General features: G+C 34.6%; 1 long non-coding RNA gene across 1 annotated transcript in view; it reads left to right on the plus strand.

The window, feature by feature from the left end:
- Positions 1-27697, plus strand: part of LOC141578981 (uncharacterized) — a 323560-nt gene that overhangs the window by 123788 nt on the left and 172075 nt on the right. The window lies entirely within an intron of this gene.

Consider the following 27697-nt stretch of genomic DNA (forward strand, 5'->3'; position numbering starts at 1 on the left):
CTTGGTGAACAAACAGAAGAGAACATCTGACTTTCTGCAAACAATTCAGCTTGTGTCTAAATATTAAACACATGCTCCTTTCCTATGTCACCACATCAACTTATCCCCATACTATCTAGTCAAGGGAAAATGAGTGGTGCTGATAATCCAAAATCAATTAAAAATACATTCCATATTAGGGGGAGGGAGGGAGTAATTACCATTCTAATTATGTCTGGTCAAATTGCAATTAGTTTGTGTTCCCTGAGAACACACCTGTTAAAAGTGATGGCCCAAATGTGGCAGTCAGGTTGTGGGATGATAGACTAAATTTTCAGAGTTTCTTGAGAGAAACTACAAGGATTTTAATTTCTATATAGTAGTCAAGATGAAATCCTCTCTGATTGCAATTAGCTGGTAGGTAAAATTAATATACTGTAGGTGGTTTTACAGCTTTATGCTTTTCCCATAGTGTTGATAACTTAATATCAGCATAGATTAATTTTGAGTCTTAATTCTGGAATATTAGAAAAAGAAGAAACTGATCAATTGGATTAGACAAGGGAGACAAAATAGAACAGGGTATGAATAAAGATCTTGGAAATAAAATCTCTGGAGAGATAAAGGAAGCCAAGGGAAAGTCAAGATGCCCTTTAGAACCATACTTCTGTGTCTATTAGCAGTGAGGGAGCTGAGCCTTGTAACAAGGGATCTGCTGCTCTATGCTTTATTTCAATATGCGCTTCTGGGGAGCAGTTAGAATCTCTGAGTTATAAACTCAAAAAAACGTTTTGCATTTGAATGGAGGCTCATTCATTAATTTCACTCATTTAACCAATATTTAGGGGCCATCAACCATGTGTCAGGTGGCTGTTATTATTTTTGGACTCTCACAATTATAAAAAGTACAAGGGAGTAAAACCAGTTGATAAAATCACCTTGCTCTTTCTAAAGATGAAGGTAGATGACAGGTAAAAATCAATTGTACATTACCAATCAGTACTAATTAAGACATGCATAACATAAATATTCTCTTTAAAATGGGTATGTTTTTTATTTTAATTTTATGAAAATGCAAAGTATTTATAAAGCTTTCACATTAATACTCGTGATCTTGGTTCCCTGCTTCTGTTTTTCCTGTAAGGTCTTCAATGTGAATTATTCTACACAGAGATTTTGAGGAGCCAATTACACGTTGGGTGTGGGCACTTTTGAGGAAGTGATTGCTCTATAAAGTTATCTTTTCTTCTTCTGGTACTTTGTCAAGTTTATTTTTTAATATAGGCAAGTATCTTCCTGGAATCTTAGGTCAAAATGCTAGGTATACTCTGTGTGAGCCCAAGCTGAGCAAGTCCTTCTTGCTCATCGGCAGTGTAGCTGCAGAGATTTCGGGATGTCTTGAAAAGTTAGAATCAAGTGTTCGCAAACGAGGTGAGGGTGAGGAGGGTAGGCTGAAACACCTCTTAATTGCTCTGGGAACCAAATTTCTTCCTTTTGTTTCAGTGATCTCCAAAATGAAAAAGGAATCTCTAATTTGAAAACTAAAAGTTCCTCCTTTCAGCCATTGCAAGCGCTTACTTACGGCAGAGTGACTTAAGATCCTTAATGAGACTATACTTCTTTAGTTCTCTCTGTGGATTTTCCCAGTGTGGCAAAAATAAATTGTTGATTTTACAAATTTCATTAATCTGTTTGATATATTTCTTGGGTAAGTGTAATCAAGAAAGTACCTTGGGCGTTGGATTTCTTTGGAAACAATTAAAATGAGGAAACCATTTTAATGATTTAAAGGGCTCTAAGCTATTTAAAAAAATGTGCCTTTAGGTCAAATGCTTAAAAACCAATTTCAGTACATCTGGTCAATATATAATTTGTCTCACAGTCTATATAAAAGAGAGAATTGGACTTTTATTTGAAGAAAGAGAAATGGACTCATGGAAGTCTTAGGAAAGGTTCATACACACTACATACTATTTGTAAATATACTATAAATTATGTTGGAAAATTGGAGAAGTGTAGTAAAAAAAGCTGGCTAAGTTTAAATTAATATATTTCCACTAATTTATAATTTCCAAAAAGCTAATGTAATATTTATTCAGGGAAAAAATGAAAAAACAGTTGAAGAAACAGTTATCCTTTCTCTTCTCCAGGATGAACTGAATCTGATGCTAAATGAATATATTCTCTGTTGAAAATTATTAGAATATCTCTCTCAAAATTTCTTAGCATGAAAAACAAAATTTAATGAACTGAAAGATGTGAGGCAAAATTTAGGCTTATTAAAATTGGTGATAATGTCTCAAATGTGGTACAATTTGAAGTAAAACATGACAAAATATCATAGATCAAATATATGGAGAACTGAGCTCATGGATATGGTCATTCTTGTGTTTCTGTATGACATATATAGTAAAACTGAAGTGTATCAGAAATGAACCTTCTCTCTGGTGGTCCTATTTTGCTAAAAATTACTGGGTTTTTAAAAAAGTAATTTGAAGTGTAAGTCTGTCTTTGTTCTGAAAATTTTTTAGATACCTGTTTTATTTCTCGGATGTGAGAAGTATGAGAAATTCTGAGTTTAAAAACCTTTAGTATTCTTCCTCTCCATTTTTCTCATGCACTCACATGCTCCATTTAAAAACAGGAGAAAACATTTATATCACTAGTCCTTTTGCATCAGAACAGGTGAAAACAGAAACTTATCTGAGGTTGCGTCTTGTTAGATGGCCAAATTACCTATTCTTCCACCCTGTGCACCAGAATCTTCTTTTCAGATATCAGTTGTGTCCACTCCGTACGAGACTGATCCTTTCATTTGCTTGTAAGGCTACATCACTGTGTTCTGGACAAGCTGGCTCCTGTCTGTCCCTGAAAAGTACCTGAATATTCCAGCCTCTGGGTCTTTGCACTTACTTTCATTTTTTCACCAGAAGTCATTCAGTCAGTCATCTTGACTAATTCCTCCACATTCATCAGGGTTTGTTTGTTTGTTTGTTTGTTTGTTTTTACCAATGTCACAAGGTCTGTGAGGATATCCTTGACTTCTGTAATTAAAATTTACCCTCAGTCAGCACTCTATATCCTCTTCCCTGCTTTAACTTTCTCCACTTCTTCCCATCTATCATAATGTACATTGCTCTTATTCATTTATGGACTGTCTTCACTGTAATAGAAGCTTTATGAAGGAAAATAATTTTTACCTTTTTTTGCTCATTGCCTTGTTCTCAGGACTTAAAACAAGGCTTATCATGTAGTAGGGGCCCCAAAATATTTGCTGAATATTGTTGAACAAATAAGCATCAAAACATATGAAATACTCATTTAATTCTGAACTTTTTAAAGACAACAAACATAATTTTTGTTTGACTGAACTACATTATGTGGTTAGAAAAATTAGTACTAGTTTCCTGGTAAGTTAACTCACAACTATGCAATGAGTTTCTTGAGTATACAAACAGTTCTCCCTCTCTGAGGAACTAGAGAAACACATATTTAGGTGGAAGAAAAATGTATAGTCTAGTTTTTAATCTTAAAAATAAATATAATCTAGTTTTTCTTAAATAGTCTATGTTCTACATTGTCTATTTTTTTTGACAGTCTATGTCACTCTTACTTTAATTGAGTTGTGCTGTTTTATTACTTTATCATTTTAGTATATGTAATACTAATTGCAGAGAATTTGTTACAGAGTTCAGGCTAGTACTGCTCACTGCACGATGGGCCAGTAAATCAAGAGATGAGTTGTTGGGGCAAAGGAATAGCAACTTTATTCAGAAAGCAGTAGACTGAGAAGACGGAGGACTAGTGTCTCAGAGAACCACTTAACCAAATTGGAACTTAGGCTTCTATCACACTAAAAGGAGAGGGGGTGTGGTTGGTTGTTGCGAACTTGGTGTCCGAATCCTTTGTTCTTACAGAGGCCCACTGTGCATCAAGTCATGACATTTCTGTAAACCTCCAACAAGACAAATGTTATCCTCTGTCTTGTAATTTTTTTATCTCTAGAGGAAATGAAAAAGGTCACAGCCTTGAGAATGGGCTATCTTATATATTTCAGGCTATAGGCAACATTCTTAACTTGTAGCAAAAGCAGTAGAATGCAAAGATTAAAGTAAAAGGAACAGATCCAATATGGAGTGAGATTTGTTCCTCCCTATTACAGATTCTCAGTCAGTTTCTCTCTCCTTCCCTCTCCCTCTCTCTCTCTGACCCAGTCTGATTACTTTCTAATAGTCTATCTTGGCCAGGCAAGTTTGGACAGTGTCCTGATAAGAGGAGATTGCCAGGATACCAGTCCTCCCAATTCTCAGGCTTTGATCCTGAGATCCCTGGCTCTACCCACCCACACATTATGTCATGGCTTGGTGCTTTCAGTCACCTTCAGTGACTCTTCTTTCAGCTCATTTTTCATATGTGCAGGATTTATCTGTCTCTTGCCTTGGTTCTACGTGGACTATTGATTTAATTCTTTTCTCTGTGAAAACTCGTCTTCCTTTCCCTCCTTGAAGATTGAATACACGATTTTCATAGACCCTCCTGGATGGGTTTAGGTCTCAGAATATTTCTTCCATAATAGTGCTCTCATGAGCAGCCTCTTGCTTAAATTATTCAACCCTTGTAGGTGAGAACTGTGTATTCTTTTCTCTGAAACTCTTCAAAGTTCAGATTTAAATACAAAATCTGAATTTATTTTATTTCTGTAGTTTGAGTTATGACTGTTTTAACTGAACATACCTTAATTGCTGTCAAACTAAACCATCTAAGCTCCTCAGTGCCTAGAAATACCAGTCGCAGCCATTGAATTCCTTTAGATGTGTCTGTGTACACCCTCTCTTCATATCTAAAACTTCCATGTGTAACTTTCTACTCACCCTTCATGCTTCTTTTTATTGTTCAACTGCCTTTGAGGCATACAGCAGAGACAGGAGGGTTTTCTAAGCTCCTGGCTCTCTGGTGGAGAGAAAGCTTGTTCCGTGCTGTCCATGATTTGTTACAGGAACCATTGAACTCTATGATTCTTGCACAATCATACATACTTTCTGCCTCTGGCTCCTCAGATTTGTTGTTTAACCATTTAATACTCACTATTAAAGGTCATTTACACAGTCATTCTACATGCATTATTTACTAGCTAATCACTTTGACTCATTCAGGAAAACTGGTTGTTTGCATTGGCATGTCCTTAAAGTTGAAAGCTTGAGTCTAACTTTGAACAAATGATACATGAGTTCTTCCTTTAAACTTTGAAACTTCTAAAATGGTTAATTGTTGAGAAGAATAAACTTACTTGCTGTACAATAGGTGTCTGAATTGTAGTTCTCTCAACTCAACTTCAATCTAAAAAGAATTTCTATTTTAAGATTAACCACAAATTAGCTTATGAAAACTCAAGTAAACACTTGAGTAAATGGCTCTGAGATAGAACTGAAACATTCAAAGAAAATTGAAATATTGAAAAACATTTGAAGTCATAATAGAATTGCTATAATATTAGCTTAATTTTAAAGCACAAAAGCTAAAAATTACAAGTAAATAATGAGGGTCAAATAGGACAAGTGTAGCCTGCACACAGTATAAATAAGAACAGATATGTTTCTTAATGTATTTATGATTCTCAGAAGATTTCTCAGAACACGTTCTTAATAGGCATACTTGTATCATGAGAGTGGGTAACTCATTTTGAATTTTTATGCCAATACAGAAAAGAGAGCCATGTATATTTTGTATAGTAGAAAATTATTGACAGATTCTCTTTGTTCCAGTCTTAAGTATTTGAAGTCCATCATTTACTTAGGATTATCCATTTGTCATTTCTTCTGCTTTCCAGACTTAGTGTTTTAAGATGTAAGTTGGAAAATTTTTAATTTCTTGACAGGATTAAACGATTTAATTTTCTGAAATGAATACAAGTATAAGAAATAGTGACCCTCAAACTTTTAAGTCTTAATCATAGGGATGAACTAATGCTCATGGCCATGTGTCAGAAAACAAATGTTAAAGAATTATTTACTCTTTGACAACACCCAGTTCATCAAGAACCTAGAGTAAAGGTAACTGGAATTATGCATGGGATTCTAGACAAATGCAAAATCTATGATAAATGTAGATTATAGATCTATACCTAATTTTCTGTGCACATGTATCAGTTCTACAGAGCAACATTTTTGTTATTGAGAGATTGAACTGAGTCCCTTGTTGTCCTGAGACAAAGGTATAGTAGACTTAGACTGGTATGATGAAAAACCAATAACCAAGGTTCATAGCAGTATTTTATTCTTCCCTTTTGTTTATGGGTCACTGTGCTCATAATCAAATGGCGCAAGTAGATTTTGCTTTAGCCAATCTTCTGTCCCCTCCAAAGCAATGTCTCACTCTTTTGTAAAGCAGAGTTTATCTTGCCAAGAGGATTTGACATCTAATTTGGGCTAATTGTTTTAGGTGTGTCTATAAATAGCTCTATGATTTGTAAAAGATTTGATGAGTCTCTGAAGTCATTGAACAATTAAATCAAATTAGTTAGCTCAATCTATTAATGCAGTAGTATAATGGAAATAAAATGTTCTTTGCTAATCAGTAACAAAGTAACATTAGATTAGAATTCAGACTTTGCTTCTTGCTGGCTTTATAGCTTTGGCCAAATTACTTAAACTCTCTGAGCTGCAGTTTCATCATGTGTAAAGTGGGAATTATAATACTTAACAGCTGTGTTAGGAGGACAAAATGAGATAAAATATGTGAGAAGGGTCTAAAACAATGTCAGGTACTTACTGGATACTAAACAGATGTTTCTTTTCCTTCTGCTTTCTACTAGAACTCATTCTCTAAGACAAAAGAAATGAAAGAAAAAAATAAACAAATAGGACCTAATTAAGCTTGAAAGCTACTTCACAGCAAATGAAACTATTGAACAAATGTAAAGACAACTTACTAAATGGGAAAAAATATTTACAAATCATATGACCAATAATGGGTTAATATCTCAAATAACTTACACAGTGCATTATCCAAAAAAAAAAGCCCAATCCAATCAAAAAAATGGACAGAAGATCTGAAGAGACATTTTTCCAAAGAAGGTATACACAGCTAACAAGCACATGAAAAAACGCTCAATATTGCTAATCATCAGAGAAATGCAAATCAAAACCACACTGAGATATCACTTCATACCTGTCAAAATGACTATTTTGTTATTTAGTGAATAACTCAGACAGAGAAAGGCAAATACTCTATATTATCACTTGTATGTGGAATCTAAAAAATAAAACGAATGTATATAACAAAACAGAAAGAGACTCACAGATATAAAAAGAAACAGATGGTTAAGAGTGGAAACAGGTAGTTAACAGGAAAAGGCAAGATAGGGGTATGGGATTAAGAGATGGAAACTAATACGTAAAAAATAAGCAACAAGGATGTATTGTATGGTACAGGGAAATATGGTAATTAGTTTGTAATAACTTTAAATGGAGTATAATCTATAAAGATATTGAATCACTATGTAGTGCACCCTAAACTAAGATAATATTATAAATCAACAATACTTCAGGGGGAAGGGTATAGCTCAAGTGGTAGAGCACATGCTTAGCATGCATGAGGTCCTGGGTTCAATCCCCAGTACGTCCATTAGGAAGAAGGAAACCAATAACATATAAATAACTAGACCTAATGACTCCCTCCCCCCCAAAAAAACTCCAGTACTTCAATTAAAAAAAAAACACTACTCCATATTATATATAAAAAATAATAGTTTCCCTAAAATAGAAACCCTCTGCCTTTGAAAACCCAAAAGGAGAAAATTAGTAATTATATCTTTTACATTCCAGTATAATCATTAATCACAGGAGAATACACCTTTATTGTGCGTGTATATATATATATATATATATATATTTGTAGCCATGGGAATACTTATTTTAGCTGCACAATTATCTGATACATATTTACATGTTATTTGCTTTTGAGTAAATTGGATTGACCCTGAATGGTTAGTTTCAGACACCCTAAATTCTGACTCATACAGTCAGGCAAAGGTATTGTCTACTCCTCTTTTATTTCTCAGTGTTTTTCCTTTCTGATCAACAATGGTACCATGAAGGCTTGTTCAAGAAGAGTGCTTGTGCAAGCCAGGAAGCTGGTTTGTTTTCATCCTATGGGCGTTTTGAACTATGTGACGGAGCCAGGCTTTCCTAGCATTGGCTGATAGGCAGACTAGATAGAGTAAAAGCTGTAATGATCAGATCACCTTAAAACAAATGTTGAATGGTAGTAAGCACCCTTGTCTTTTTCCTTGTTATATGTAAAATATTCTATTTCACCACTAATTTGGCATTTGTTGAAAGCTTTCTTCGATTTTTAAGAGGGGAAGTACTAGCCTCTATTATAATTTTTCATCTTGTATTTTTTTTCTTCTGCATGGGTCATATAAATTCATTTCTCAGATCTACATAAGGTTAGAAACTTTCAGAGGAGATTTTATTATTATTGCTGTTATTATTAATTATTTTCCCTCCCAGGACCTGAAGCGAAGCTAGTTTGCCTTGTGGTTTCACTTTGCTGGCTGATAAGTTCTTCTTCTTGTCCACACTTCCACTGAACCTGTAGTCCATTCGTGAATCCCACCTCACGCGTGGGTCTCAGGTTCAGCGCTACAACTATGTGCCGGCTCCTGACTGAGACCCAGCAACTTCAGCCTAGTGTCAGTCTCCGAAACTCTATTTTTTTCTGGTGGTATGTTTTCCCCTCCAGGACCACTTTTGGTATCCAGTTGGTTTAATACACTGATTTTAGCTCATGGTGGCTAAAATTTTTTGGCCTGTGGTGATTTCCCCAAATTCTGGAACATTTAATGATGTGCTTAATGGGATTTTGGGGTTGTTTTTGGTAGTTTTGTTTTATTTATTTATTTATTTTTGAAGTGGGACAACTTTTCAGACTAATTTCCTGGTCTGCTGGGAACAGAAAAAGTCTCTACTCCTTAATGACATTTTCCACTTTATCCTTTTATTCTTTCTTTTTTAGGGTACTTGAGATATGATTCCTCTATGTGCCTTCTATTAAAATCATTTTTATTACTAATTATACATTTGAAACCTCACATCCTTATAATATTCCTTATCTACCATGGCCTAATTTGTATTTCCCTCTTCAAAATTATTCATTGTCTGTACAAGTCATCCTGCAATTAACCATGTATATCTTATGATACCTCATCTGTTGTTTCCTTAAACTATAATTATACTTTTCTGTCACTTTAACTGCTCTGTGAGAACGATTAGTTGTATTATAATTATATTTAGACTTCCTAAAAGCTAATGTGCTGTTCTGTGCGTCTTGTACCCTGGTTAAAATGTGCAATGTTTGAATTGCAGTTAAACTTTCTTGAACAGATATGTTCATTTTAAGTTCTTTTCTATTTATTTTTCAACCTTTATTACCCAGCTTTCACTTTCCTCTTGCTCTTCTACATCATTACCAAAGTTTGTAATTAATATTGAATATATTAAACTCAGTGGAATATAGGAATGGCTTTGTTTTTTCCTACAACTATATTTCCCACTTACTTATCCATATAATAAAGCTTTCACAAGTTTTCATGTTTTCAATAACTCTTGGTTATAACAGTAGTCTTGTTTAATAATATTATTATAATGATCTCATTGTTTTGGAAATTATGATGAAATTTCACATGTGCAGTCATAAAATTCTGGTTTTTTTTAATTTTCTAAAAATTTCATGTTCATCTCCAATTCAAAGTGATTTTCTAAAAAGCTTTACTTTGACTTGCAGCTCAGGAACTTGTAACATGGAAATGAGCGTGTGATCTCTTCTTTAAGTCTTCCTTGACATCCTCCCTGTTTTGCTTCTGGTCCTCTGGATATGACATAGGATTAAAAACAGTTAGATGAAGAGAGATAATGTTTAAATGAGTCATGTTGTTATATCCAGCCATAACAGTCCATTGTTGTGGCCACCTTCAGATACCTGGCCTTTCATGGGGAACATGTGAATTTCAAGGGACCTGGCTTGGCTGTTGTTTTCTCTGGCAAATGCCTCGCTGTGACTGCCTCTCATACCCCTTCCTTAATTGCCCCCGGTAGAATTTTATTGCTGTGGTCCATTTACCATAGCAGACAACCTTGTTGGCCAAGTTTCTTTCAATATCGCATGAGCCAGGCTACTTTCTCCTGAGAATCTCTTGTACCCTTGCCCTACCAGAGAGGAGGGGGAAAGTGTAATTTTTTGACCACTAATCTTTCTTTCTTTATCATGTAGATTCTGTTTGCTTCAACTGGTTTTGCCTCAGACTTCTCTAAGATAGGTGTAGGCATCAGATTCCTGATTCACATGCTCTGCTCAGCCCTTCGGGATACACATCAGTTTCTCCCAAGAACACTTTAATGGTACTCCACCGTTGCTGGCCACATAATTTATTCTTTTATTCATTCAACAAATATTTACTGAGTACTTACTCAGTTACTGTTTTCAGCACTGGAAATATAGGTGGGTTTGCTAGATTTAGCAAATAAAAATACAGTTAAACATGAATTTCAGATAAACAAATAATTTATCAGTAGAAGTATGTGATACATGAGACATATTTATACTGAAATTTATTTGACTTCATCTGAAATTAAAACATAACTGAGTGTCCAGTATTTTATCTGGCACCCTTAGAAACAGGACTGTATAAAATATACTATATTATGTGTATATACAAGACATAGCTCTGTTTTTATGGAGCTATATTTTAATTGAAAAAAACAAAACAATACATTAAAAATATATGTACTATAGAGTGATATTGTGTCAATTTCTGGTGTACAGCATAATACTTCAGTCATACATGAACATACTATATTCATTTTCATATTCTTTGTCACCATAAGTTACTATAAGGTATTTAATATTGTTCCCTGTGCTATACAGTATGAACCTGTTGTTTATTTATTTTATATATAATAGTTAATATCTGCAAATCTCAAGCTCCCAATTTATCCCTTCCTACCCCCTCCCCTCCCCTAGTAATCATAAGTTTGTTTTCTATGTCTGTGAGTCTGTTTCTGTTTTATAAATAAGTTCATTTGTCTTTTTTTTTTTTAATTCCACATCTAAGTGATATCATGTGTTATTTTTCTTTCTCTTTTTGGCTTACTTCACTTAGAATAACAATCTCCAGGTCCATCCATGTCACTGCAAATGGCATTATTTTATTATTTTTTATGGCTGAGTAGTATTCCATTGTAAAAATATACCACAATTTCTTTATCCAGTCATCTGTCGATGGATATTTAGGTTGTTTCCATGTCTTGGTTATTGTAAATAGTGCTGCTATGAACACTGGGGTGCATGTATCTTTTACAACTAGAGTTCCCTCTGGATATACGCCCAGGAGTGGGGTTGCTGGATCAAATGATAAGTCTATTTTTAGTTTCTTGAGGAATCTCCATACTATTTTCCAAAACGGCTGCACCAAACTACATTCCCACCAGCAGTGTAGGAGGGTTCCCTTTTCTCCACACCCTCTCCAGCATTTATCATTCGTGGACTTTTGAATGATGCCCATTCTGAGTGGTGTGAGGTGATACCTCATTGTAGTTTTGATTTGCACTTCTCTGATAATTAGTGATTAATATTGCTATTTTAAGTATATTGACCATGGCCCTAGTGCAAAAGATTTGTGGGCAGAGAATGAAAAAAAAAGTGAGGAAGAGAGAGACCATTCAGGCATAAGGACAAGCAAGTACAACGGAACTGAGGTGAAAGCACTCCTGACATATACAAGGGACAGCAAATAAGGGAAAGGTGAGTATGGGGAAGAAAAGAGAGGGAAGAGAGAGGTTCAGAGAGGTATGGGGCTTGATGTGTGTGTGCAGAAGAAGGTGTAATATTGGCTTGGTCATTTAAGCCACCAGAGGGACTTAGGTTTTTATCCTTAGTGAGATGGGAACGGTTAGTGGAATTTTGAGAAGAGAAGCGGCATGATCAAGTTCTCTTTCTAAATGGATTAATTAGCTGCTATAAAAAATAAACAAACAGAAAAGATTAGAGAGGGGGTGATTACAAAGACAGGATGCATAATTAGAAGCCTACTTCAGTAATCTTGGCAAGTGTTGATGGAGGTTTAGCCCAGGGAGATGGTGTTGGAGAGGGATGGATGGGAAGAAATAAGTGGATTCTGATTGAATTTTGCAGAGAGAATTGTTAGAATATTCTAATAAGTTGGATGTAGAATGTAAGAGAAGGAGAGAAAAGTCAGAGGTTAACTCTGATAACATTTACTGGAGAAACTGGAAGAAAGGCGTTGACATTTACTGTGATGGGGAAGATTGTGAGAGGTTTGTGAAAAGATACGGAAATAAGGAATTCAGTTTTGGACATTCGCTTTTGCAGTTAGATGTGTAATTGCAGACACTGAATCTGCATTTAGATTTACTTTTCAAGGAAGAGTTCTGGGCCAGAGATAAAAATTTGAGAGTTGGCAGGGTATAAATGGTATTTGACACAAGAAGACCAGCTGAGAAAACGGGCCTTCCCTGAAGGCATCTCCAATTGCTACAATTGTTTTTCTTGGAAATCCTTCACTTTTTTCTGATAAGGGAAACTCTTTTCCCAATCCATTAAAAAAAAAAAAAAAAAAAAAAGGAACGGGAGTTTTCTGCTTTCCCTCTACACAGGTCCTCACAGTAGAATTAATGTCTCAGTGACAACCTTGAATACGGCTTCCATTTAGAGACTAAGCACAATCTTTCATTTAGTTCTTACTTGGTTCTTACTTTCTTTTTTATTCCTGTCCTTTTCAAAAGAGATATCAGGTGATTGAGTGCAACATTCAACATGTCATTTTAATAATTTTGATTAAAGTTACTTGTCAATGAGGAAAAATGCTGATTTCAATATATTAAAATGAAAGTGTGACTTTTCAATTTGGCTTTAGCAATGGCTTCTTTTCAACTTGGACAACTTGTGACTATTAGGTTCTACCTCGATCATACATCTAATTTTATACTGTACCCTCCCCCATGCCTTATTAATGGTTTTAAGAAAGCTTCTCTAAATGCTGCCTATATCTATTTATTATTATTATCATTAATTAAATATAGCAAAATCAGTATTATTTTAATATGAATTGCCTAATTAATTTACTAAGTAGCAAAAATTGGCATAGAGATCAGATTCTAGTGTTAACCCTGCCAAGACTAGCTATACATTACTGAACAAGTCTCCTACTTTTTCTGAATTTTAATCACCTCATCTGTGAATCACAGAAATTGGAATGCATACTCTCCAAAAGTCCTTCTGGTTTAACATTTTATAATCCTATGATAAAAAATTTCAATCCAGGCACCCCATATAAATTCTGGTCATCTATCTTCTCAATCAGAGGCCTAGAATATTCTTCTTTATTTCATATTATTGTATCACTTTTTATGTGAATTAAAACATCTCTCTTATATAAAATAAATTTCAAAAATAGTTTCGTTTATTTGCAGGACTCATGCTTCTATGATACTTTAACATTAGAAGCAAACAAGTGTAGAATATTACTGTAGACTATTAGACTAGAATAAAATCAATAAGTGAGTAAGTGGTGTTTCATCACATTGTATGTGGACTATCATTTTAGAACAAAACTATTAAGTGACAAACCTATTAAGTGTATATGGCTATGTGTATGAAGTATAGAACGCTGAGAACATTCAATCAATACTAAAGAATGGTATTATTTTCCCAATTGATATTAGATAATTAAAGTATGAAATCTTCAGCATCCTAGCTATACAGTTGTTAAAATCACAAACATATCTAATGCAAATGAGATCAATAAGATCGTTATAATATCAAAAAATGATTGAATAATTTTTTTAAAGACTGTTGCTTATGCGACTGAAGTATACAAATAAAATAAGAGGTCAGTGTCACTCACAGTCCTTTTAGACTAGAAGCTCTTATGGAACGTACTTTTAACTTCCAAGGTGAAAAGATGAAAAATAAAAATAAACCTTTTTTAAAAAAATATATATCATTAAGATCCCCATGGGGATTACCTGATGTATGCTATCTCAGGAAGAAAGGGACACATCATTTGTGTGAGCTAAAGATAGCTCTAAAAGTACAATGACTTGCCTCCTATTTTAAATCCAAAGAAACTGACAGAACAATAAAGAGCTCATTCTCCTGGCTTTGATGACAGGTACACTTGCTTTTCTTCCTGATTAGCTAACCAGTAGAATAAATATTCTCAACTATGCTGCGATCTAAAGTAAAAATAACATTTTGCTTTCTAAATATTTTTTCTTTTTCTTAATTATTTGAGATATGATTTAAATATGATTGTTGACTTGGAATAAATCATTTTAGGAAACATTTTGAGAAGCAGAAAAATATTTAAATTGGAACATTGAGAATGTTTCCCAGATTTTTACCTTAAAAACTAAAAGAGGTCAACTCCCAGTAGGCCAATTTTCAATACTTTCATTGTGTGTAGCTCTTTAAAGTCATAAAAAGACAATTTCTTGTTATAGTAGTTATACCTAAAGACTGTGATTCAAATGAGGGCTTATTACTGGTGTATTTTTTATGAGTAATCTAAATTTTAAATCCTCTTGCTGTTCTATACCATAATTCCATGCATTATATATTCTGTTACCTTTATATAGTTTTCTGAAAGTCTATGAGATTTTGAGCTCCTTGAATTCAGAGACACTGCCTTGGCGTCCCTGCAACCATAAATTATACTAAGTTAATTCTTCCTGAATCGATGGAATAGAGTTCTGAGGGTAGTTTCTGTTTCTGACCGTTTCTCATCATTATAGGGACCAAAGTTAAAGTGGAAGTAAGTGTGAATACATTTCTAGGGCTTCTCATTTCCTGAGCATTGCTATTTTTTGCTCACCCTTAGAAAACCCAGAGTAATACTGTTGTTTTCACATTTCAAAATGTTTGGACTCAAAATGTACTATAAAACAAAGGTAACAGATACTGTACCTTGACTAGACCAATTTTATAAGCAGTATCACTAGATTTTGCCTTTATTAGTCATATAGATAACCGATGATTGCCTATATGACTAAATTCCCTACCCCGTTCTATTATATACACAGACATATTGCTCTAACCAGTTCTTAGGAGAAAATAGGCCAACAAAAAATACACTGTCTGTTACTCTTTTAATAGCCTTAGGAAAAAGGATTAACAATTCTCAAATTTTGAGTTATCAAGACTCCATTTTTCAAAACTCTTAAGTTTATTTCAAAGAAAGAACTTCTGTTTACCTTGGTTGTATCTGCTTACATTCTCCATGTTAAAAGACTAAAACTGAGAAATTCTAAAGGTATATTTATTAATATATTTTAAATGATGCTGAAATCCTTATATGTTAACCTGAATAATATACTTTTAGTAAATATACTTTTAGCAACTCTAACCAAAATCAAAGCCCTGACCCAATCTCCTTTCCTTTCTTTTTGGCCTTTTCAGACCTGCTTGAGAGGTCTTCCTTGCCCTCCTCAGAGACCTCAATTAATGTAGATACTAAAACTTTTTATACCCTCTTTGTGTGTGTGTGCCACATATCAGTCTTATCATCCAAAATTAGGGGGCCCTTTTTGCCTTTTCAAAGTGTCTACAACAACTCTTCCTTTCTAGATTTGCTGCGTTTTATTTTTCCTTCTTAATCACTGGATGGACTCTCTAGCACAAATTCAAGGGGTAGGGAAATACACTCTACTTTTTGATAAGGAGGTAGCAAAGTCACATTTCACAAGAACCTATGAGTAAGGAGACATTGTTGGTGACTTTTTAAAAGAAAAGTCTGCCACATCATTTCCATTCTCCAGGATTCCTTGAGATAGGAAAGAAGGAAATCTGCTGTCCTTTTACAGGAAGAAGCTGCTGGGTATGCACTTATACAGAAGGGAACAGTGCATAGACATTTTAAAGCATTCTGAATTTTGATCAGGTGTGGAAGAGGAAAGCATGGGAAATGGAGGACACTAGTCATGTTTTTGCCTGCTAACTAACACCATTAATTCTTTTAGTTTTCCGTTACATCTTAAGAGTACTTACACTTAACGATAGTCTAAAGCTAATTGATAAAGTCATTTATCTTCAGTATTTTTCACTGATTAACGAAATCTTGGATGAAAAATGATCTTTAGGTAACTCTAGTCTAATCATTCATGCAATGCCTAAATTCTCTCTAAAATATCTTTGTCTGTTATCTCTAGTCTGGAGAACACAGCATTTCCTCTGTAACACACTACCAGTTTGTACATTTTTTTCTTACAGAGAAATGAAAAAATCCCCTATACAATTGCCATTTATCTTCTAGCTTTTTCTAATGGTGTGCTATCTGATCCAGTCATGTATTCATGTTTTTCGATATTTGAAGAATTACGACATGCTCATTCATCTCTTCCCTACTATATATCTTAGACTTCTTCCAAACATTTTTCATTAGAATGGTTTGCTTCCTTCATCAGCCTGGAATTCTCCACTGAAAGTTCTAGTTTCCTTACTGTATGTTTTTCAGAACTGAAAATACTAATTCACATTTGATAAGACCAACTCAAAGTAGGTTAAGACCATCAAGGAACACATTATTCTTTTTTCAGTTGGATTAGCCTGTCTGGTGATCATATCAGACTCTCAACAGATAAACTGTCTACTAAAACCTCTACTAAAAAAAAAAAAAAAAAAAATTCTAGTACTGTCGTGGCTCACCAATTGTGTATAATTTGAAGTTGGGATCTTTTTCCAGAAAAGGATTTTTTAGGACCTTTAAGCAATATTATTGAATTTCTACTTGTAAGTTCAAACATATCAAGATATGAGTTATTTATCCTATATATTAAATACTCTCCAAATTTCTTTTAACTTATGAATGTAATTAGAATAGATTATAATCTGTGTCTCAATTAGTGATTTAAGTCAAACATAATATAATCAGGTGGAGACCTTTGTGAAATCCTAATAATGTCCCTTTAGGTAGTATCAATCTGTATATTTTGAATGTAATTGTTGAGTTCATTAGGATTTACTTTCATTTTATTTAATTTTATCTATATCTATATTTTATCATCTTGCTTTTAAATATTTTATGTGAGATTTTGTCAAATACTTTCTGCCATGAAGGCATTTTCTATCTACCACATTTTCCTGACTCCAGTAGAGATTTTGTCAAAAGATCATGGTTTAGTCCAACTGCAGCTCCAATGTGTAGAGCCTGGAATTTATTCACCCCCATTTTTATGATAAAAAGAAGCTAAACAAACAGAAAAGCAATAAATTTCTCAAATCCAACAGAGACTTGAGTTTTCAGGTCAAACTGCCACCCCAACATCTAGAGAAACAGACAAATCAGGGAATCACAGTTGAGATCTGCTTACTTTGAGCAGAATCTCCTGAAGTCATTAACTGGTAGCATTATTTACAGGATAATTTGGATAAATTGCTGGAGACTGAGTGTGAACTATCCTGAAAAGAAGAAGCTTCTGGTGACCACAGACTAAGGACCCCCCACAACTTTATAGGCTATATTCCTCACAAAAGGAGCCTACAGTTTCTCATGGTGAAAATTAGGTTCCCATGTAACTATCACAGAGGAGGGGAGTGAGTGAGCCCTAGGAAGTGTTCCCAGAGACGTCTGCATAGGAAAGGCCTCCTCTCTGGGGTTGGGCGGGCGAAGGTGGGGGGAAAAATCAAGTAAACCAAAAGATGGTTATTTGAAAATATCAATAAAATTGATAAACTTCTAACCAAGCTAGTGAAGAAAAAATATAGATGAGTCACAAATTACCAATATCAGAAATGAAAGGAAGTTATCAATAATGATCCTATGGACATTAAAATGATAATAAATGAATACTGTGAACAATAGTGCTCTCACAAATTTGATTATTTAGATGAACTGGATCAATTTTTGAGATACACAGGTTGCTAAAGCATACAAAGAAGAAATAAATAACTTGAATAGCCCCTTGCTACTAAAATCTTGAGTTGATAATTAATAATTTCATAAAAAAGGAATCATCAGGCAAGATGATTACATTGGTGAATTTTACCAAACATAATGAAAAATTGAGAGCAGTTATTCACAATCTTTTCCAAAAACTAAAAGCAAAAATAATACTTTCTGATTTATTCTATGAGGACAGAGTTACCCTAACACCAAAACCAGATAAAAAAGCATTACAAGAAAGAAAAACTATAGATCAATATTTCTCGTAAAAATATGCATGAAACCCCTCAGTAAACTATTAGCAAATCACATCCAACACTGTATAAAAGAATTATACAGTATAACCAAGTGGGATTTATTTCTGGTATGCAAGGCTGATTCAACAATCAAATATCAATCCATGTAACCCACCACATTAACAGATTAAAAAAGAAGTATAAAATTATCATATCAATTGATGCAGAAGAAAACATCCAACAAAATGCGTTATACAATTAATAACAAAATCTCTCAGCAAACTAGATATAGAAGGAAACTTCCCCAATTTGGTAAAAAAGCCTCTGTGTAAAATCTATAGTAAAATTATACACATTGGTGAAAAATTGGACTCTTTTTTAAAAAATTGGAAATAAAGCAAGATTGTCTTTTTTTTAATCAGTCCTATTCAATATCATATTGGAAGTCTTAGATAATGAAACAAGGAAAGAAAAGGACATAAGAAGAATACAAATTGGAAAGAAATACAAAACTGTCTCTATTCCTAGATGACATGATTTTCTATGTAGAATAACCCAGAGAACCACCACCACCATCACTAACACCGCTAATAAACACTTCTGGAAGTAATAAGCTAGTGTAGCAAGTTTGCAGAATCCAAGGTTAATATAGAAAAAATAATTGCTTTTTTATATATTGGCAATGAATAATAAGAATTTGAAATAAAATAGTTTTTATAATAGCACAGTAATGACACAGTAAGGCATAAATATAAGAAGATTTGTATAGGACCTATATGCCAAAAACTACAATACATTGATGGGAAAATCAGATAAGATCTAAATAAATGCACTAAACTTAACGTATATATTTAGTACAGTCACAATCAAAATCCAAGCAAAAAATTTTGTAGCTATTGACAAACCAGTTCTAAAGTTTGTATAGAAAGGCCAAAGTTTTTGAATAGTTTACACAAGTCTAACGAAGAATAAATTTGGAGGACTCATACTATTAAATTCCAAGAATTACTATAAGTCTATAATAACCAAAATAATGTGATATTGGGAAGAGAAGAGACACATAGATCAATGAACAAAGTAGAGAGCCTAGAAATAAGCTAACTGATCGGTTACAAAAGAAAAAATAAAAAGGCAATTCAATGGTTTGTTCAAGAAATGATGCTGGAATAACTGAACATCCAAGTTAAAAACAAAAAGGACCTAGAAAAAAACCCTTGCATCTTACACAAAAAAAGATGTCAAAATAGATCTAAATGGAAAGTGGAAAATTATAAAGGCTTCTAGAAAAAAACATAGGAGATACTCTAATGTTTGGAGATTAGTTTAAAATACAACACCCATAGCATGATCCGTGAAAAACAATTGATAAGTTGAAATTTAACAAATGAAAAATTTTTGTTCCGCCAAAGATACTGTTAGAGAGTAAAAAGACAACCACAACTGAGAGGAAATACTTGCAAAACACATATTTTAGTAATAATTGTATCCCAAATATTACAGAGAATTCTTAAAACTCAATTCAAATTCTAAAACTGTGCAAAAGGCCTGAACAGATACCTCACCAAAAATATTTGGATGATAAATAAGCATATGAGAAAATGTTGGATACAATTTGTCATTAAAGAATTGCAACGTACAATGATGAGATACCACTACACATCTATTAGAATGGCTAGTAGCCAGAATACTGATGATGCCAAGTGCTGGTGAGGATGTGAGGTGTAGTATTACCGTATGATTCAGCAGTCATACTCTTAGTTACTTAACCAACTGATTTGAAAAATGGCGTCCACACAAACTTGAATTTGAATATCTATAATCACCAAGATGTCCTTCAATGGACGAATAAATAAGCAAACTAGTACATCTATACAGTGAAATATTCAGCTAGAAACATACATGAGCTATGAAAACACAAGGGGAAGTGAATAAATCTTCAACACATATTGCTAAGTAAGAAATACCCAGTCTTAAAAGGCTACATACTGTGTGATCCCAATTATGTGATATACTAGTTTAAGGGCACAGGTACGGAGGATGTAAGCAGATCATTGGTTGCTGGTGATTCAGGATCATGGAGCAACTGAATGGGTGAACCCATGTGGGATTTCTTTAGGGTAGTAAACTATTCTAAATGATCATATAATCTGTGAATACAAACAATAGGCATTTGTTGCAATCATAGAGCACAAAGAATAATTTTAATGTGTGCAAATGTTAGAAAACCATTTAGGAGGTAGGGGGTCTCCCAGGATGAAATGCAGAATGTGACAAAGGGATCTAAGTGTTTTATAAATATATGAAACAAACACACCAAAGGACATGGAAGAATATGGTACTAACCTAAGCAACTTTGAAACTCTGTGGAGTCTGTAAAACAAAGGCAAAAGGATGTGTAAATTAACATTGCCCTCTAGTTGATAAAGTAGCTTCCCTGGAGTACAGGCTTATGATTCTGAAACCATTTTATATACACACACATACACACACACACACACACACACACACACACACACTGGAGTTGAACAAGTAAGTAAATTGATGGCAGATGATGGAAGCCAGGTCTCTCACTGATAGAGTGGGAAGTTATGGACAAGCAAGAGGAAGCCAGAATGATCCCTGTGCTAATTGATTAGTACTGGAGACATCAGTATTGACTCGGGTTTAGCTTAATATAGGTGCAGGTGCTTAGATATAGAGATATTTACAAATATGTGTACATACACATGTTAGTATAGTCACAGTGCCTCCTTGCTCTATCAGCCAAGGCAGTGTAGAAGCAATGACACCCCAGAAGCAACAAATGCACCTAATACCCAAATCTTGTTTTATAAAACCATTCTCCAATAAAGAAAACAAGGGCTTCTTGGAGAAATAGCTGGGGAGGAGGTGTTATGATGAGCCTGGATTATCCTGCAGTACTATAAAGTTAAAAAAAAAAAAAAAAAAAGAATTAGCTTTACAGAGAAAGTTTTAATGGTCTGAATAGAAGATTAAACAAGCCACAACACTCCCTTAAGTCAAAACTTAATCCAGAATGAATCCCTAACTGTCTTTAACTCTTTGAAGTCTGAGAGAGGTGAAGAAGCTATAGAAGAAAAGCTTGGAGCTAGCAGAACTTGGTTCATAGGTTTAAGGAAAGAAACCATCTCCATGACATAAAAGTACAAGGTAAAGCAGCAAGTGCTGATGTAGAAGCTGCAGCAAGTTCTCCAGAAGATCTAGCTGAGTTAATTAATGAAGGTGGCTACAACTAACCAACAGATTTTCAGTGTAGACTAAACAGCCTTGTATTGGAAGAAGATGCCATATAAGACATTCATAGCTAGAGAGAAGTCAATGCCTGGCTTCAAAGCTTCAAAGGACAGACTGACTCTCTTGTTAGGGGCTAATGCAGCTGGTGACTGTAAGTTGAAGCCAGTGCTCATTTACCACTCCAGAAATCCTAGATCCCTTAATAATCATGGTAAATCTACTGTGCTGTGCTCTCTAAATGAAACCAGAAAGCCTGGAATGACAGCACATCTGTTTACAACATGGTTGACTGAATATTTTGAGGCCACTGTTGAGACCTACTGAAGAGAAAAAAACTATTCCTATCAAAATATTTCTGCTCACTGACAATGGCATCCAGCAGTGCTAATGGAGATGTACAATATTTGTGTCGTTTTCATGCCTACTAACACAACATCCATTCTGCATCTGATGGACCAGAGTCATTTCGACTTTAGTCTTACTATTTAAGAAATACATTTCATAAGACTGCGGCTGCCATAGATGGTGATTCCTCTGATGGATGTGGAAAAAGTATATTGAAAACTTTCTGGAAAGGATTCAAGATTCTAGATGCCCTTAAGAGCATTTATGATTCATGGAAAGAGATCAGAATATCAGTCATACAGAGGAATTTAGAGGAAGTTGATGCCAACCCTTGTGGATGACTTTTAGGGATTCAAGATTCAGTGGAGGCAGTCACTGAAGATGTGGTAGAAATAGCAAAGAACTAGAATTAGACATGGGGCCTAAAGATGTGACTGAATTGCTTCAATCTCATGAGAAAACAGGTGAGGAGTTGCTTTTCATGGATGAGCAATGAAAGTGGTTTCTTGAGATGGAATCTCCTCCTGGTGAAGCTACTGTGAAGACTGTTGGAATGACAACAAAGAATTTAGAATATTACATACACTTAGCAAATCAAGCAGTGGCAGTGTTTGAGAGCATTGACTCCAATTTTGAGAGAAATTGTACTGTGGATAAAATGCTAGCAAACAGCACTGCCTGCTACAGAGAAATTGTTCCTGAAAGGAGAAGTCAGTCAATGAGGCAAACTTCGTTGTTGCCTTATTTTAAGAAATTGCCACAGTCACCCCAGCTTTCAGCAGCCAATCACCCTGATCAGACAGCAGCCATCAACATTGAGGCAAGACCCTCCTCCAGCAGAAATTATGACCCACTAAAGGCTCAGGTGACTGTTAGCAATTTTTATCAATAAAGACTTTAAAAATGAAGCTCTGTACATTGTTTTTTAGACAGAATGCTATTGCACACTTCATGGACTATAGTGTAAATATAACTTTTATACACACTGAGAAAGCAAAAATACAGTGTGACTTGCTTTACTGCAGTTGTCTGGAACTGAACCCACAATGTACCTGAGGTATGCCTGTTTATCAGAAATGTAATAGCATATGCAGTGTGGGGAATGTTCAAGACTGCTCTGCCTTTCCCAGTGTCTCAAATTAATATCTACACAAACCTGGGTTATCAGAATAGGAGTGTTATTTACATTTAATTGTCTATATCAGGCAGTGTTCTAGATGCTCTATACCCATTAACTCATTTAATCTTTACAACACACCTAAGGGCTATATATTATTATTGTTGTTGTTGGGAGATGGTTCTCTGTAGTTGTCTCACACCTCTGAGTGTCTGGTTACAACTTTTATTCCAGACAATCTTTTTATGCATGCCAGTATAGAAAACAGCCTTCAGAGATAGAGATAATGTCTCCTTCACAGGCAGAGGGTAATTTGTTTTCTGTCCAGAATAATAAAGATGAGGTCTACATTTGAGCAAAACTTGGTCAGGTTTCCTACTAAACCTCTTATAAAGTTGGGGGGCTTTCTAAGCTTAGATTTCTTCAGTTGTGACACAGACGTCTGTGTACATAGCATTAACTTGGACCCACTGATACACTGCTCCTAAGGAATTTGGGGGCCTGAGAAATCTATGGGAACATGGAGTTCATACTGTCTGCTGTGCCATGAATAATAGAGTCCTTTGTCTCTGACTCAAGAGTCTCATGTCAGGGTTACAGCTCAGTGGTAGAGTGTCTGCTTAGCATACACAAGGTCCCAGGTTCAATTCCCAGTACCTCCATTAAATAAATAAGCCAAATTATCTCCCCCCAAAAAGAAAAAAAAATTTAAAATGAGTCTCATGTCTTGCACCAGCACGTATAAAAATGCAGTACTTGAACTTGTTATCTTGAAAATATAGTAAAATCTCAGAATCTTCATGGTTCTTGACAAACATCATCATCAAATCCATTTTTCCAGTTGATGAAAATGGTTCACTGAATGTAAGGAGACTTGTCCAAGGTCATGCAGAAAGCAGAGGAGTTGGACTTTGAATCTGAACGCTCTGATTCCAGACATTGCACACATAACAATTACGCTGTACTCTAACCTGGAAATTTTCAAAAATACATGAAATTGACTATATGAATTGGAAATAATGCCACAGATCTATTTGCTATGCTAAACTGTAAAACTGACAATGTTTGATCAATGTGGAAGATAAAGTGAAAAATGTCTGCATCTTCTCAAAAAAAAGTTCAGGTTCTGTAAATCCCTCTCCCCACCCACTGAGATCTCCCTGACCCCTATAACAATGCCAGAAATACTAGTTAATGTAGCAAAAGACAGAAATATGCAATCAATGTCAAGGGCAGTCTGATTAATTTTGCTGAATAGAGTGTCTTTCTAGCCGAAGGTTATTTTTTAATGAGCAGTCACACATGCTGTAACTCTTGCTCTGTTGAATCTTAGCAGCTCTGACGGGAATGTAGAATGGGCCAGGAGATTTGAATGCATTTATTAAATCTGGAAGTCTCTCTAACGTATTTTCACCCATCTTGTGTTTCTTTTCCCCTGGCCCAAGCTTATTCTTTCCTTTCCACTCTGAAGACGTGTCTCTTTGTGATAGAAACAAAAGTTCAGCTTTCCCTGTGTTACCTGTTACTGCTCAATAACCTGTCCTCATCATTAGGTTTCTCTTTTCTTTGATTCTCTGACTCTAACAAAACAATTCTCTATTGGCCACACTTGACAACTTTTTTTTTTTTTTTGAAATCAAACCATTTATTTTACTTTTTATTTTACTATGAAACTTGAATTTATACCACAAACTATTTTATGTCCTTTATTCCATTATTTTTTTAAACAATTTGAAACGTTTGGAAAGATCACTTGAAGACGTTTTTTTGGGGGGGTATGAGCTTATGTTGTCGCCTCCTCTTAGAACTCTTTGCCCAGCATTTGTCTGACTGCCTGTTACTCATCCCTCAAGCGTTTGTATGAACTTCATTCACCAGGGATCCCTTCCCTTCAAGTCCAGGGGGTCCACATACATGTACTGTGTTACCATCAACTCCCTGCTCACCCCGTGGTACTTGTGACTGTGTTTTTATTGTCTGTGTTACTCTGTCTGTTCTCCACTAGATCATAATCTGTACAAGGAAAGGCACTTGCTCATCTCATAGCACTAAACATAGTGTCTGTCATATAGCAGTCACTTAAACAGTCAGTGATGGAAATATGGTGCTTTATTCATATTCCCCGCCTCCTTCTTGATACAGTTCGCAGTGTATTATTAATCACGTGGTCTGGGGTGCTGCTGTGAGAGCTTTCTAATGCAGTCTATCTTCTCTTCAGAACCTCACACTAAAAAATCATCTCCCTCTTTCGGATGAAGTCATGAGCCCTGCTATCCAAAATACTAAGGGACATAAATGCTTTTATCCAACCCTTCGCTCCATACCACAGTTTCTAAATTAAGTGGTCATTTTTATTCAGGGTTTGTCAACTTTGAACTGACTTCAAACTTGGCAGTCAGTTTTTCTTTGATGGTCAGTTGAGAATCAGAAGAGCACCCAAGTTCCTAGATAATCTTCCCTGCTCCCTGGAAATGGTATTTGTCAGCAAGGAAATGGAGGGGTTATTGTGTGAATGAACTTGTTTTCAGAGAGCTGAAAACCCTTTTTGGATCTCTCTGGCATATGTTAATAGGCATGTTTATTAATGTAGGCATATAACATATCAATTCATATTATAAAATAATATATAGCATATATATTGCTGTTACCATTTACTAGAAGCCAGTATGAACTAACCGTGCAAGTAGTTGTACAGTGGATGGGGGAATAACATGAAAGCCTCATTTATAAAATGTCAACTATAACTAGAATTTAATGCAGTACTTTTGGGAGTCATTTATTAAGAATACAAAAATATTTATTGAATATCTGCTGTGTATTAACACTGTTCTTGTGCTTGCTAACCCAACAAGGAAAAGATCAATAAGATTTCAGGTCTCATGGATTTTGCATCTTAGCAGAGAAAGTAGAAAAGAAACAAATAAATAATATAATTTCAGTAAATAATGAAAAATTTAAAAAATCAGGAATATGTGAAAGATAGAGAGACATATTAGGGAAAAGAGTGGTACCTATTTGGAAAAATTAAGGAAAGCCTCGCTAAGAAGTTTAATTTACGTAGATTTATGAACGCAGTGGAGCAGCCAATCACATAAATACACCTGCATCTACAGTAGCACCTTCGACATCACTTCATTTTATTCTATGCAGTCAAAGCCGCCTTCTAAACTGTACCTCCATCTGATCATAGTACTTCCTTGCTTCAAATTTGTCAGCGCGTTGCTTAGTAAAAAGGTGTAAACTCCTTAATACAGTTTTTATGATTCTCTATTCAGTCTTTCCCAACTCTCTATCTAGGCTACTTCATTTTCTGTTCTCTCCCTAATAATTATAATTCAGTCTTAAAAAAAAAATAAGAGCCTTGAAGGAACCATATTCTCTCATTTCTGGTTTTCTCTGTCTAGAATACTTAACCTCTAATCTATTTATTTACCCATTTTAGTGTTCATGAGCACTCAAACTGCTTCTAGAGTTTGACTGTTGTGAATAAAAATACAATGAACCTTCTTGTACATGTGTTTTGGTGGATATAAGAACTCACTTCTCTTTGGGGTGGAGTTCCTAGATTTTGGTCTCTTTTGCAGGGAAGCGTTTTAGCTTCGGCTTCAGTTTCTATAAAATATATAGAATGATTTGTATTTTATATGTCTTAACTCAGTTTTGGCAAGTTAAAAAAAAAAAGTTTTTTAAATAAAAAAAAATCAAATAAACCAACCAAACTCTAAAAACAAAAAGAAAATATCGTGTGTTTTTCCTGGTTCTTACAGTTTGGGAGAAGTAAGAAAAGTTATTTAGAACTACAAATCTCCTTATAAAATGAAAGTTTTTATTTGTTTATTTTTTTATTCTTACCTCAACCATTTGTCACATTCTTCCCTAGACCAGAAAAGTTTCCTATGTCTGTAATTAAATAGGGTCCTGCTGGTCAATGTTCTAACAGGTCTTTTGATAAAAGAATTCAGCTGTTTTCCTTCAAAGCCGACATAAATTCTGCGGAACTAAATGGCCGCAGTGTCCATGTTAATGACAGAATTTTACAGCTATCCAAGTGGCTCCATTCACCTCCTGCCAGATGGCACTCCCCGACTCCCTTTCGGCAATATCCAGTCAATTAAAGGCAAAATTGGTTTATCTTTATGTGGAAAGACAAGACAGTAAAAATTTAAAAGGAAATTATTGTGTCCCATTCATCTTTGTATATTTAGCTTGAAGCACTGTGTCTGTCACACACTAAGTGCTTGGTAATGCTTGAAATAAAAATAAATTTTAAAGCTTGGCAAAAGGGCATGGAAGAAACAGAATTCTCTCATTTCAGTTTCTCTTTTTAGCAAGTTTAGGATGAGAAATGGATATAGCTCAATAATTTGGTGACATATACCCTTTTAATGTTACGAAAGCTTTCTGACAGTAAGTGTAGAAAACATCATTATTGATTGTACCAAATTAACTAGGTTTAGGCAATTCCAGGGTCCGTGTCTTTTTAGAAGCAAAATTGTGATTTGCTTTGAAAACGTGGCGACTATCAGGTAAATCTTAAATATTTTATTCTACATACACACACTTGTGTTCCACAATGGTTCTTATGAAAAGAAAATCATACTTTGGCATGATTGGATCCAAATAATACTATTAGACAAAATATCACATGAATGTTTAATAACATAGCTTTCTGGATAACAAAATAGTGTGACAGTTTTAGAGCTCTCAATAGCTTGTCCACAGTACAGTCAGTTAAAAATAAAATCTCAATTAAACTTGACAATTTGCATATAAGATAGTTTCACCATATATTTAAGAAAGAAACAA

Source organism: Camelus bactrianus, chromosome 10 (genome assembly GCF_048773025.1).
Source record: "Camelus bactrianus isolate YW-2024 breed Bactrian camel chromosome 10, ASM4877302v1, whole genome shotgun sequence".
Classification (NCBI taxonomy): domain Eukaryota; kingdom Metazoa; phylum Chordata; class Mammalia; order Artiodactyla; family Camelidae; genus Camelus; species Camelus bactrianus.